The following is a 13,317-nucleotide window of genomic DNA, read 5'->3' on the forward strand; positions in this document are numbered from 1 at the left end:
CTCTAGACCACGACAGAATCACTCAATTCTCACAGCCCTCCTTTCTCCTGAGCCCAGATAAGAATTCAGAATCCTTCTCAAAAGCGGTTCTCCAGGCAGCAACTTCTCATTGATTAGAGTTGGTGCACGAGATAGAACCCATGTTATATCCTTTCTATCTAGTCTGATATTTAACCTTGAAGGACTTCTGCTCCATCATGCAATGACCTCTAATGTCACCTTCAGTAATAACATTCTATGACTACATGACCCTGTATGTCTATGAATGTGTCTTCGATTGCATTATCTTTCTTAGAAGTTTTTCTCTAAACTGCAGAGTCAACTAAACATGTCAAGTCTTTTTCAAAAAGATTGCTATGATTGGTTTTCTATGTCATGTGTCAGCGCAGCTGACCTTCTAAACCCGAGTTTAGGGCTTTCCATTGATTCCTTTTAAATTTTATCAAGTTAGTTCAGGTCGATCATTCCAGCTTGGTAAAGAGTTTTTGCAAAGCAATTCTGTTATCTAAGAAATGAGTCATCCCCCCTAACTTTTGGCAGCTGCAAATTTGATAATCAGGTTGGTTTTGTTTTCACAAAAAAATTGTTTAAAATATTTAGCAGGATGGGACCAGGGACAAAACTCTTGACTAGAGACCTCCCTTCTGTGGCATGTGATCCATTATTAATGGAAAGGAAAGTCCTGTAACCTGGGGTCACTGAGAGTGCCCAGGGTAGGGATGTTTGAGGTCGCTATGCATCCTGGATTCTCAACCATCTGAACCAGTCTAATGGAGAAACAACCTTGGCCTCCTTCACCATCAGGATTGCTCCTCGCCCCTTGGTCAAATGGATCCAACCCTTTTCCCTTGATGCATTCCCACATCCAAAATGGAAACGATAACCTCTCTAATGATGTTAGTAAAGCTCTCTGAGATATCTGGCTGAAAGCTGGTATACAATCCAGATTCACCTACTACTTCACGATTGCTACTGCAGTTTCTAAAGCACCTTTCCTTCTTCCCGCTGTGGCTCAGCATGCCCTGTGTTTCTCCTTCAGCATTTTCCTATGGCTAGCGTCTGCTCTGTTCTGTTCTGACTCTCCCTCCTGAGAGCTAGCCAGCTGTCCACGCCAGGTGAGGCTTTGGGAGGACACAGGGCCTGAATGTGTTTGCATGTGTATGAGTCGGTGTGTGTCTGGGTGTGTTTGTGGAAGCAGGGTGAGGGGAAGATGAGGGCGTAAAGTGGTTCCAGCCGGCCTCGTTTGCATGAAGCATGTTTATGCACAATCGGCAACTTTCAGACAGGTGCTATTCACGTCAGTCGGTGCAAGAGGCCCCTTGGCCCCGTCTGGTTGCACCACTCTGGACAGTTGTCCAAAGCAGCACGCTCTGTGCCTCTTGCAATGTCAGTGGCTCCCTCCAGCCTGTGCTGCTCATCCTTCTTAGACCCTCCAACAGGCCCTTTCATCCTCATCAGCACTTCTCAGGGGAAGGGACAGATCTAGAGTGGATTGGCAGAAGCAGCACAAAGAAGAGTCCTCGTTGAGTCTGATGGCGTTTTCCAGAAAGAGCAGACTTTCAACTGTGCTTGCAATCTGAAACCCTAGACACCCTGGGCTTTCCCTCCTTGCCCAATCCCACAGAATTATGATGTTCATCAACATGCATAATTTATGAAAGAACACATAAAAAAGCGCTTTGCACATGTTAAAGTTTTATAAAACATATAAGGTAGTCCTGTGATTTGTGAAGCTTTTATATGTCCCCATCCCCATTTCAGGTACATTTAGACACACACAGCCTCGCATTTGCTGCATTTCACATCTGTTTCACTGCCCGTGAAGAACACAATCGAATTCCCTGTTATCATGAATAAATAATGTCAGCAGAACCACGAAGAAGAACAGGAAACACAAAGTGGTGCTATGGCCAGCAAAGCCTCTGCGCATATGATATCCTGCATTTCTTTTATTAATTTCTCCAGTTCTCTTCCATTTATCTGTCTGAGCATCAGAGGGCTAAGCCACAGATACAAGGTCCTCTCCTCTGCGATCAGCCACATGTCTTTGCTCCTGTGCATTCTACTCTAGAATGGACACACTCGGTAACATGGTTTGAATGTGACTCTCCAGATCTCATGTTGAAACGTGACCTCCAGTGCTTCAGGTGGGCCCAGTGGGAGGCATTTGAGTCACGGGGCAGATCCCTCATGAATATGTCGTTGCTGTCCTCATGATAACGAGTGAGCTGTCACTCTCTTAGTTCATGTAAGAGCTGGTTGTTTAAAAAGAGCCTGGCACCTCCTCCTCTCTCCTGTTGCTCCCTCTCTACCCAGGTGACATGACAGCTCCCCATTCACCTTCCACCATGATTTTAAGCTTCCTGAGGCCTCACGAGAAGCTGAGCAGATGTGAGTGCCATGCTAGTACAGCCTGCAGAACTATGAGTGAAACAAACCTCTTTTCTTAAATTACCCAGCGTCAGGCATTCTTTTATAGCAACGCAAAATGGACAAACACACTGTGGCTGACTGACCTTCCATAGTGAAAAGAGGATGTTAGACATGAGTGTATCGTCATTTATAAAGTATGATGCTGGTTCGTAAAACTGTTTGGTTCTTCCTGGGGAATGCAACCCGTTTATGTACAGGTGGCAATTCTGAAGCTACATGACATGGAAAAGGACTGTCCTTTTCCCGTTTGGCTACACAGAACGGCAGTGCTCACTGTTGCAAACAGGTATCATAAATGTAAAGGAAGCAAGAGTGGCTCTGAGCAACCATAGTCCCAGCAGCTCTCCCTGTACTCCCTGTCTGTTTTCTTCTTCCACCTGGTACTACCCAACTTCTTTACCATATATGCATTCGTCTAGAGCATTGTAGCATCCCAACTCATTTGATCTCCCAACAACCTTGTAAAGTCTGGAAGGCAAGGGCTTTATTATGCCCATTTTGGAAATAATGACTTCGGTGTTCCCTGGCACCTCAAACACACGCAGTTAGCACCCATACTTCTTTCACAACAGGACGAGTTACTGAAAAATTAGCAGTAGTGCTATTGCTTTTGCTGAGTCAGCTTATCAGCAGAAAAGAGAGAATGTGGAATTACCACTTCACCCTCACGGGAAGCATTGCCAGGCCACTGGGGGCTGAGTTCAGGCCAACTCAACTCCTGGCCATGTAGACAGCTACAGTGCACATAAGATGTTTAATTGGTGGCCAACTTTAATATATGGAGGAGATTTTCCCAGAAACTATGATTTCCAGTTTCTCTTGGAGAAAGTGGAAGCTCTCTGAACCTGGAGATGGCAGGGCTTCAAGGTGGGATGGTTGTGTGGGGTGCCAGGAGTCAGTGATGTCCCCATGGCAGAGTCTGGCAGTGGGGAGTGGGGAGGGAGGGGACACTAGCAGGTGTCCCTCTTGCAACTTCACATGCCCAAGAGCCTGAGCACTGGCAGCACAGCCTCTGGGGCCTGAATACCAGAAGCCCTTCTCCAGTTTCCTTGGCTGTGTTAGCCAGGAGGCTTTCATGAAATCCCAAGGGGGCAGGAAGCAGGGAGCGGTCCCCCAAAAGTAGTCGAGATTGAATCTTTAACCAAACTTGACAAATGAGGGTTTTGTTTTGTAATTTTTATTTGAAAAGTATTTATTTATTCAATTTATTCATTTTTTTAGAGACACAGTCTCACTGTTACCCAGGCTGGAGTGCAGTGGCACAGTCATTGCTCATGGGAGCCTCAAACTCATGAGCTCAAGCAATCTTCCTGCCTCAGCTACCCCAGTAGCTGGGACTACATGCATGCCACCATGCCTGCCTAATTTTTTTTTTTTTTTTTTTTTTTTTAGAGACAGGATCTTGCTATGTTGCCCAGGCTTATCTCAAACTCCTGGCCTCAAGTGATCTTCGCTGCTCAACCTCCCAAAGAGTTGGGATTATAGGCATGAGCCACTGTGTTTGGCATTTTGTATTCTCTTATGAGATGGTCAGCCAGCTGTGGTCACAAGAGGAGACACTGGAGAGGCTCAGGAAAACAAAGTTCATGATCCTCACAGTTTCTAGTGCCAGGCAGAGTCACGTGGGGAAGACGCCAGGATGGTCAGGAGGCGGAAGGCAAGATGAGGGGAAGGTTTAGGCCAGAGCCTTTACTGGAGTTTTCCAGGAGAGACAAGGCAAGGTGGGTGAACACTTTAGGATTGGCTGCTTTGCATAATTTCAGAGGGCCCTAAGCTATAGGGGTGGTGCACTAGGGAGTTGCCTGGCACCTGGCCCTGGGATGATTAGGGCAGAGGAATATTGCCTCCTGTGGAGCAAGGGCGGGATAGAGGAGGTGCGGCTGTGTGTTGGTTAGTTTGCATATCAGAGGCATGTTTGGGGCTGGGTTGGGCTCTGACAATTAGCTGGCTCAGGGAAGGCTGTCTCTCTCCTCCATAAAGTTTTTTCAACATGTCAAGACATAATATACAGAAAAATTAAAACAATATGCAATACAGGCTTAGAGCCAGATACAACTTGATTCAAAATGAGTAAGTTAAATAATTGATCTGGAGCAATCGGTACTTCCTAAGAGTCAGGCTTCTCTGTAGCCCACGAACTTCAATAGACACTCCTGTGGGGTATTTGTGTAGGTAGAGAAGATCTCTCCACTCCTGACACGGTCTTCCTACTTGACAACGTAACACTCCCTACTTATATTTACTTTTCATGAATGATTTTATAATTCTATTTAAATCTTATTATATTTATTTTTCATGAATGATTTTATAATTCTGTTTAAATCTTATTATATTTATTTTTCATGAATGATTTTATAATTCTACTTAAATCTTATTATTTATATCTAGTACCTCTTCATTGTACATAAAATTCAGAAAAAAAGTTGGGGCATATTTTAAAAAACATACCTGAATTCTTGTTATGCAGGAATACTTAATATTTTGGAACACAGAGTTATGAAGAAACTGTGGAAAAACTCAACTGTTTCTCTCCCCTCCCCCCATGTATGTGTGTATGCATACACTCATGTATGTGAACATAAGTACATAATTATATTTATATGCACTTCTATATATCTACAGCTATTTAGGTCCAGCTTGCTAAAGTCAAAATCCTCCCCACTTTTAAATCACAGCTGAAGGCCTCCTTCCTCAGTTCACTGATACTTCCCTAGCCCTCCCTCTTTTTTACTGGTTTCTGTGTTCTTTCGTACTGATTACTTTTTTTTTTTTTAAACTTGGGCTGCTCCTTCCCCTGCCTCTCTTATTTGTATATACTTCAAATGAGGAGGGTAATGTCTAAAAGGCAGCACGTAATTACAAGTGGACCTCAAATACTGCTACAGTCAAGTTCTAAGCAATCTTTAGAACACCGACTCTGCCAGTCCCCGGAGACATCAGCAGAAAATGGGAGCTCTGTGTGCTGTGGTGCTGTGGTGCTGTGGGCATGATGTCTGCCAGCCAGTGGCTCCATTTAGGCACTTTTGTCACCTTGCTCATTGTCTCGGCTTATGCAATTATTTAATTTTTTTTTTTTTTTTTTTTTTTTTTTGCATTTTGACATTTCTCATTTGTAAAGTGAGTAGAAAATGGGTATATAAAAGTGGTGGTTCTAGTGGTGAGAAGACTAATTAAGTAGATACAAAGATAGAGCATCAAAGTGTGAAGCCTTCCGCCTCAGCGAGATGTTTATTAGACTTAAGTCAGTCAATCGCATGCCAGTGATAAGGAAAGAAACAGAAGTCACTGTGTTAGCTACTACAGATAGAGTGTATGTGGTGTAAATAGTGACTTAAATTATTTTTTTAGCTCTCTGAGAATGAAACATTTATTGGCACCTGCTATATATACCAGGCTAAAAAGTTATTTCCAATTCTGAAATAATTGATGATTCAAAGTTAAATTTTTATGAAGTTATTATTCTGACTGTACCCAGAGTTTTTTGATTCTTGAATTCTAAATTATCCTTCCCTTCTTCACCTGTCATTTTTTTCCTCCACCAAAATAGTGTTCCTTCCTTAGTGATTTTTTTCATAGCAGATGATTAATTTATGTTTCAGAAAAACAGAGACAATGAACAATGCTAGGCCTTTGGAACTTTTAACCACTGACAGAATTTTCATGGAAATGCAGAGAAATGGGGACTATTATGAAGAAATGACATTTAATGCTAATTCACTAAACTCATTTTGCCAGTTTCCAACCAACTACTTTGGCTAAATCTTCAATTCCAAGTAGACAGAGTTCAGTTACATTTTTTATTTATCTATATTCAAAATCTGTGATGTTAAGTATTGTGAAGCAATAGCTAAAGGGAAAAAATCCAAATAAAAAAGTTAAAAAGGGGAATTTTTGGATAATGGATAGTGTACAAAAATCTGTGAGTTAATACCACCTATCTAAATAATTTTGTAGTTTTTCATCATTATTTGAAAGATGACCTGGCCAATAGAATAAGACAAAAGAATGAAATAAAGGCATAACATAGGAAAGAAATAAATAAAACTGTTTTATGCACAAAAAACAATGATTCTGCACATAGAAAATAAAAAAGCTATGCAGGTAAAACATATAATTAATAGGTGAATTTTACAATATTACTAATGCACAAATACCCAAAAATCACTTGTATTTCTATACACCAGCAACTTAAAGAAATTAAAATTTAAATGGTAGAATTCAGAATAGCACAAAATGATCAAATATCTTTAAAATACATGTATTTAAAGACATGCAAGAACTTTATACTGAAAATAAAGCTACCTTTATGGAGAGGAATCAAAGAAGACATAAATAAGTAGAAGGATATACAATTTTCATAAAGTGGAAGGCTCAGTATTTTAAGATGTAATTTCTCCCACAATTTACCTATAGATCCAAAGCAATCATAGTAAAAAACCTAGAAGGTGTGCATTTTGGGGGTAAAAGTTTAAAAGTGATTCTCACTTTCTGGCTCACTTTCTCTCTCACAGGCACATATGTATATAGCAATTTAAAAAGCTAAGAAGATAAAAAATAGTATTGAGGTAGAATTTACACTATCAGATATCAAAATTTATTATAATGCTACAGTAATTAAAATAGTATAGTGTTAGACAAAGATAGTAAGCAAGCAAAAAGAACAGAAACAAAGCTGTACATATATGGTCACTTATTTATTACAAAGATGTTCCTGCAGTGCAGGGAGGAAGAAAGTTCTTTTCAACAAATGTGGCTGTGCCAAATGAATAACTGTATTTGAAATAACTCAACTTGAATCCCACCTCACCATGTACAAAAAAAATTAAATTCCAGGTGGAATGTAAATCTAAATATGCAAAGTGTAAAGGACTGACAAATTGGACTTGTTAAAATTTAGAACATCTGTTAATAAAATAACAGTCATAAGAAAGTGAAATGAAGGCTGGGCTCAGTGGCTCATGCCTGTAATCTCAGCACTTTGGGAAGCCAGGGCGAGCGGATCACCTGACGTCTGGAGTTTGAGACCAGCCTGACCAACATGGTGAAACCCCATCTCTACTAAAAATACAAAAATTAGACAGACGTGGTGGCGTGGGCCTGTAATCCCAGCTACTCAGGAGGCTGAGTCATGACAATCACTTGAACCCAAGAGATGGAGGTTGCAGTGAGCTGAGATGATGCCACTGCACTCCAGCCTGGGCGATAGAGCGAGACTGGCTAAAAAGAAAAAAAGAAAAAAAAAAAGAAAGAAAGTGAAATGAGAATCCACTGAACAAAAGATATCTATATTATATGTAAATGACCAAGGACTTACATACAAAATATTTTTTAAAACTTCTCAAATCGTTAAGAAAAAGGCAACTCAATCTAAAAATGGGCCAAAAACTTCAATGGATACTTCACAAAATATGGTACCAAATAGCTCAATATCATAATTAGTTGAAGAAATGGAAAATAAAATCACAATAAGATAATATAATACCTCCCATTCCTCCATTTCTGAATGGCTAAAAGAGGTGGAGGGAGTACCAAGTATAGAATATAGAACAGTGGGAACTGTCATATGCTGTTTGGTGTATCTACCTAAACACATCACAATATATGTTCCTTATAAACCAACAATTCTATCATAAGTGTATACCAATAGAAATGTCTGCATATGTGTGCCAAACGACATGTACAACAATGTTTTTGTAAGCATTACTTTAATAGATCAAAATGGCAAACAGCAGAATGAAGGCTATACAGCCGTGAAAATGAATGCTACCTATAATAACATGAAAGAATTTTACATAGCGTTGATGGAACTAAGTAATGCACAAAATATTATATACCATATGATTACCTGTATATAAAGCGTGAAAATAGTCAAATCTAATATGTGGTATTAGAAGTTGGAATATAGGTTACTTTTGAGTAGGGATTAATGACTGCACACCTAAGATTTGTGCATCTTTCTGTATAAATATTATGCTTCAATTAAAATTAGAATCTTACTTAAAAATAAACTTTTGCATGGCAAAATGTGCCTCTTGTTTTCACCTTTGAATTTATTAGCAGTCAGTAGAAGTTCATCATAACCTAACAAATCAAAATTTCTCCATCTGTCTCATTTCCTTAAAGATTATTTTCAATTGCTTCTGTGTCCAGAATGTTAATCTCAAATATTTCATTTATATTTGATACTATTTTCTTCACTGTTAAATATTCATATCAAAACTTCATACTAGTGCATGGTGTAGTGAGATGTTAAATTGTTTTTTTCCCAAATTACTTGCTTATCTCAATGTAATTTATTAACTAATATTCTCTTTCCCTTTAATAAAAGTTCTATACAAAGAAAGTATGTATTCTGCCCTAATAAGTTGTTTGTCTGTTCTTGTACCAGTACACATTAATTATAACTGCATTGTAATGTATTTGTAACTTACTGTTTTCTGTCAATTTTTAAAATTTTCTCCCAGAATTGTCTTATTTTAGAATTACTTGAATTTTATTAACTTAAAAAGAGAAGAACATTCTATTGATAACCATGTCATCCTTTTGGAGAAAATTATTATTATTATAATTCTGAGAATATCATGCCCTTAAATGTTTTCAGCATTTGTTGATACAATCTCCATTCTCTTGGTGTAACAGAAAAGGAATCAGGAAATCTAAATTTGAGTTCTTGTTCTTCAACAAAGTAATTGTGTGACTTCGAGACAGTTACCAAAAGTATATCATATTTTTTGTAAATTGATTTTTATAGTTTCTACTTATTTTTTTCTTGGAGATAATTTGCTTTTATTGATTTATAATATTTGTTTATAAACTAAGAGTATTACATCATTAAATGCTTGCAAATTTTCTTAATTTGTAAAATGCCTTCTAATGTGATAAATCGTTATTTTGATGTTTGTTTTTTGTGGAGGGGGAGTTTGAATGTCCTTTTTTGTAGCTTGATTATTTTATTGGGGTTGAATTTACATATAGTGACATATACAAGTCTCAGTGATTTCTGAGAAACCACATACTCCCCTGTATCCACCCCCCCATCAAGATACAGAACATTTCTTTTTTAAAGATGTTCATTTTTATTTCAACAGTTTTTGGGGTACAGGTGGCTTTCGGTTACATGGATAAGTTTTTTAGTGGTGATTTCTGAGATTTCAGTGTATTTGTCACCCAAGCACTGTACACTCTGCCCAATACGTAGTCTTTTATCCCTCAGCCCCATCACAGGCTTCCCCCTTGAGTCCCCATAGTCCATTATACTATTCTTATGCCTTTGCAGCCTCATGTCTTAACTCCCACTTATAAGAGAGAACATATCATACACATTGTATGTATGAGAACATACAATATTTAGTTTTCCATCCCTGAGTTACTTTACTTAGAATAATCGCCTCCAACTGTATCCAAGTTGCTGCAAAAGACATTATTTCATTTCTTTTTATGACTGAGTAGCATTCCATTATATATATATATATATAACACACACATATATATATAACACACACACACATATATATAACACACACACACACACACACACATATATATATATAAATAAATAAATAACATCTTCTTTATCCACTCGTTGGTTGATGAGCACTTAAGTTGGTTCCATGTCTTTGCAACTGGGAACTGAGCACATGTGTCTTTTTCATATAATGACTTCTTTTCCTTTGGGTAGACACCCAGTAATGGGACTGCTGGATCGAATGGTAGTTCTACTTTTAGTTGTTTAAGACATCTCCATACTGCTTTCCATAGTGGTTGTACTAGTTTACATTCCCACCGGAAGTATAAAAGTGTTCCCTTTTTACCACACCCACACCCACATCTATTGTTTTTTGATTTTTAAATTATGGCCATTCTTGCAGGAGTAAGGTGGTATTGCATTGTTGTTTTAATTTGCATTTCCTTGATAATTAGTGATGTTGAGCATTTTTTCATAGAAAAATAGAATTGTCTATTCATGTCCTTTGCCCACTTTTTGATGGTATTCTTTTTATTAGATTATATATATATGTATATATTTTTTGAGACTGTGTCTCTATCACCCAGGTTGGAGCATAGTGGCATGATCTCGGCTCACTGCCACCTCTGCCTCCCACGTTCAAGCGATTCTCCCATCTCGGCCTCCTGAGTAGCTAGGACTACAGGCATGAACCACTACACCCAGATAATTTTTGTATTTTTAGTAGAGACGGGGTTTCACTAGGTTGGCCAGGCTGGTCTCAAACCCCTGACTTCAAGTGATCTGCCTGCCTTGGCCTCCCAAAGTGCTGGGGTAACAGGCATGAGCCACCAACCGCACCTGGCCAGAATTGTTTATTTGTTTGTTTTTTTCTTGCTGATTTGTTTGAGTTCTTTGTAGATTCTAGATATTAGTCCCTTGTCAGATGCATAGTTTGCAAATATTTTCTCCCACTCTGTGGGTTGTCTGTTTACTCTGCTGATTATTTTGTTTCCTAGGCAGAACGTTTTTAGTTTAATTAAGTCTCATTCATGTATTTATTTTTGTTTTGGTTGCATTTGCTTTTGGGTTCTTGGTCATGAACTCTTAGTCTAAGCCAATGTCTAGAAGAGTTTTTCTGATGTTATTTTTTAGAATTTTTATGGTTTCAGGTCTTAGATTCAAGTATTTGATCCATCTTGAGTTGATTTTTGTATAAGGTGAGAGATGAGAATCCAGTTTCATTCTTCTACATGTGGCTTGCTAGTTTTCTCAGCACCGTTTATTGAGTAGGGTGCCCTTTCCCCAATTTATGTTTTTGTATGCATTGTCAAAGATCAGTTGGTTGTAAGTATTTGGCTTTATTCTTGGTTTCTCTATTCTGTTCCTTTGGTCTACTTGCCTATTTTTATGCTAGTACCATGCTGTTTTGGTAACTATAACCTTATAGTATACTTTGAAGTCTAGCCATATGATAACTCCAGATCTGTTCATTTTGCTTAGTATTGCTTTGGCTATGCAGGATTTTTTTTTGGTTCTAGACGAATTCTAGGATTGTTTTTTCTAGTTCTGTGAAGAATGATGCTTTTTGATGGGAATTGCATTGAATCTGTAGATTACATTGGGCGGTATGGTCATTTTCACAATATTGATTCTACCCATGAGCATGGAATGTGTTTCCATTTGTTTGTGTCCTCTATGATTTCTTTCAGCAGTGTTTTGTAGTTTTTCTTGTAGAGATCTTTCACCTATTTTGTTAAGTTGTATTCCTAAGTGTTTTTTGTTTTGTTTTGTTTTTGCAGCTGTTGTAAAAGGGACTGAGTGCCTCATCTGATTTTCAACTTGGTCATTGTTGGTGTATAGCAGTGCTACTGACTTGTGTACCTTGATATTGTATCCTGAGACTTTACTGAATTAGTTTATCAGATCTAGGAGCTTTTTGGATAAATCTTTAGGGTTTTCTGGGTATATGTTCATATAATCAACAAAAAAGCAACAGCTTGACTTCCTCTTTTCTAATTTGGATGCCCTTTATTTCTTTCTCTTGTCTTGTCTGATTGCTCTGGCTAGGACTTCCAGTACTATGTTGAATAGAAGTGGTGAAAGTGGGCATCCTTGTCTCGTTCCAGTTCTCAGGGGAATGCATTCAACTTTTCCCCACGTTGGGTGTGGGTTTGTCATATATGGCTTTTATTACTTTGAGGTAAGTCCCTTATATGCTTGTTTCATTGAGGGTTTTTATCATAAAGTGATGCTGGATTTTACAAAATGCTTTTTCTGTGTCTATTGAGATGATCCTATGGTTTTCATTATTAATTCTGTTTATGTGATATATCACATTTGTTGACTTGCCTATGTTAAACCATCCCTGCATCTCTGGTATGAAACCCACTTGATCGTGATGTATTATCTTTTTTATATAATATTGGATTCAGTTAACTAGTATTTTGCTGAGGATTTTTTTCATTAATGTTCATCAGGAATATTGGTCTGTAGTTGTCTTTTTTGTTATGTTATTTCCTAGTTTTGGTATTAGGGTGATACTAGCTTCATAGAATGATTTAGGGAGGATTCTCTCTTTATCTTTTGAAATAGTTTCAGTAGGATTCGTACCAATTCTCCTTTGAATGTCTGATAGAATTCAGCTGTGAATCCACCTGGTCCTGGACTTCTTTTGTTGGGGAATTTTTTTATTACTGATTCAATCTCACTGATTGTTATCGATGTGTTCAGGGTTTCTATTTCTTCCTAGTTTAATCTGGGAGGGTTGTTGTATTTCCAGGAATTTATCCATCTCCTCTAGATTTTTTAGTTTGTGCATGTAAAGGTGTTCATAGTAGCCTTAAATGCTCTTTCGTATTTCTTTTTCTTATTCTTTTTTTTTTTTTTTTTTTTTTTGAGATGGAGTTTCGCTCTTGTTGCCCAGGCTGGAGTGCAGTGGCTTCATCTCGGCTCACTGCAACCTCCGCCTCATTCAAGCCATTCTTTTACCTCAACCTCCCAAATAGCTGGGATTACAGGCATGCGCCACCACACCCAGCTAATTTTTTGTATTTAATTTAGTAGAAACGGGGTTTCTCCATGTTGGTCAGGCTGGTATTGAACTCCCGACCTCAGGTGATCCACCCACCTCGGCCTCCCTAAGTGCTGGGATTACAGGTGTGAGCCACCACATCCAGCCACTCTTTTGTATTTCTATGTTCAGATCTTCTCTCTTGTTGGCTAATCTCATTAATGGTCTATCAATTTTGTTTATCTTTTCAAAGAACCAGCTTTTTGTTTCATTTTTTCTTTGTATTTTTATTTTTTTTGGTTTCAATTTCATTTAGTTCTGCTCTGATCTTTGTTATTTCTTTTCTTCTGCTGGGTTTGGGTTTGGTTCTTGTTTCTCTAGTTCCTTGAGGTGTGACATTAGGGTGTTTATTTGTGCTATTTCAGAC

The sequence above is a fragment of the Chlorocebus sabaeus genome, chromosome 25, assembly GCF_047675955.1.
Source record: "Chlorocebus sabaeus isolate Y175 chromosome 25, mChlSab1.0.hap1, whole genome shotgun sequence".
NCBI classification, from domain to species: Eukaryota; Metazoa; Chordata; class Mammalia; order Primates; family Cercopithecidae; genus Chlorocebus; species Chlorocebus sabaeus.